Below are 1,911 nucleotides of genomic sequence, written 5' to 3'. Positions count from 1 at the left end.
GTATCAGCCACACATCGCCGCCTGAGATCGCTCCGTGTGCACCGCCGGCCGGTTGGGTTGCCTACCTACAGGCGCGAAATTCCAGAAGGTAAATTTGGCTCTGGCACCCTTATTTTAGATTTCCGACCCCAAGTGTCCTATATCAAAATACTCCCCTACGCACCACCTACACGCTCCCAAACGGTGGCAGGTACTATAGGAATCACCCTGTATACCAAACATAAAAAATAGATTAAATTGGAATTGGAATGTAAATAGAGGAATTGTTCAAATAATTCTCACTTTCTGCGCGTCTACCGAAATGGAATAACCGGTTAAAAATTAACAAATGCTTTTGTGTGACGAGTGAGTTGGCTCCTTAACTGTATGGAAGCAATTATTAGACGGACGGATGTTTTGGGTGTTTTGGGGGCGCAATAATGTTCAGTTGGTTTCATCTGACATTGTCTAGTGATTCGATGGAATTTTCCTTTTCTTTTGGATCATCAGCCTTGATTTTTTTATTACTGTACTTTGTACATTTAATAGCCATTAATTTTACATGTAAATTTAAGCTATTAGTAAGAGATTGATGGATTTAGAGTGCGCGTGTGCTGATACGTATAGGGTAGAACGAAGGTGGATCCATTCGGGTATTAAAATTGGCAGTATAAGATTCATTTAGAATTTTGAGTTGACCGGTTTTTCCGAGCGCAATAAAAAGAAAACGATCGTTGATTACATTTGGGCGGATCAGTAGATTAGGCAAAACCAACCTTGTGAAGGTAGCTATTTTTAAATAAAACGCGGTTTGGTAATGGAAAGTTACTTATCGGTCGTGTTTTTTTCCATAGTGCACAATTAGTTAATTATTTCCTCGTTCTCCGATACGCACGCATACTTTATTGACCAAGATTTTAGACAAATAAGACGGATTGTGCTGCTGCTGACGTTGGAAACTTACTCATTCGAGATTCCAGAACAAGCACGTGAGTGGAAATGGGCATGGAAAAAACCGCTTTGTATTTGTCTTGCGATACCGAATCTGTGTAGTGATACTGATATAAACGCCGATAATGATACTGTGATCTATTATAGTAAATGGCACCCGACTAATTAGTTGCATGAACGTAAGTTGAACTTAGAATGGTCGTACTTTTCCATACGTGCCGAAAGAAAAATGGCTGAGGATGTAAGTAATTTAAACAAGATTCTTCCAAAGGACCCACACGTAGGAGACTATATCGAAGTCAGCACAAGGAATGGCTTTATTACATTACAACGATTGTTCCTGTTTATGTTGTTGGTTTACCTTATAATCGTTTACGTAATATGCATCGCACAAGTAATCAAAACGAGGTGGAGGAGAAGCCGCTTTTACACTCTAGTACACAGTCAAGAAATTTGAGATAGTTTGTTTTTGTGGAAACTGTGCAGTCTGAAGTATTCCTTGACATTTGATAAATATTTTAGTCTTTATGGATGTTATAATTAAATTTTTGTATCAATTTTGTTAGCACTTAACCAGAAACTTTATTAAGTTTTTTGATTAAATACAGTCGGTACACATACCCAGGTATTTCCCTGTTATTTGCAGGTTCATAGTTTTGTCGACGATTGGCGAACAGGCAAGAGCATTTTTGCTCGATCTCATGTGGTTGTGCCTATGTGTTTAGGCATTAGTTCACCGATTATGAAACTTTTTATTGCACCTTTATTGATTTAATAAACGTATTTGCTATTGTGTAAAAGGTACCATTTTAAACGCCTTCGTTGGCAATTGAAAAACCATTCCCTAAATTTCGTGTTGCTTTACTTCATCCATCATTCTTAATTTCCACTTTTCCCTTCCCTTGAAACGCATAAAAATCAACTCGAAAATGTGCGAAATACGTATAGTTTGACGATATTAAAAATGAGAACCATTTTTCT

General features: G+C 37.7%; 1 long non-coding RNA gene across 1 annotated transcript; it reads left to right on the top strand.

Annotated features, from left to right (window-relative positions):
- The first annotated feature begins 302 nt into the window (after nt 1-302).
- Nucleotides 303-1,488, top strand: LOC116178109. The gene is made up of 2 exons (XR_004146807.1): nt 303-764; nt 834-1,488. It is a non-coding gene; the product is annotated as an uncharacterized LOC116178109 (long non-coding RNA).
- Nucleotides 1,489-1,911: the final 423 nt, after the last annotated feature.

Source organism: Photinus pyralis, unplaced genomic scaffold, assembly GCF_008802855.1.
Source record: "Photinus pyralis isolate 1611_PpyrPB1 unplaced genomic scaffold, Ppyr1.3 Ppyr1.4_LG1, whole genome shotgun sequence".
In the NCBI taxonomy this organism is placed as follows: Eukaryota; Metazoa; Arthropoda; class Insecta; order Coleoptera; family Lampyridae; genus Photinus; species Photinus pyralis.
The sequence above is the reverse complement of the archived record's forward strand: the minus strand, read 5'-3'. Positions and strand labels throughout refer to the sequence as shown.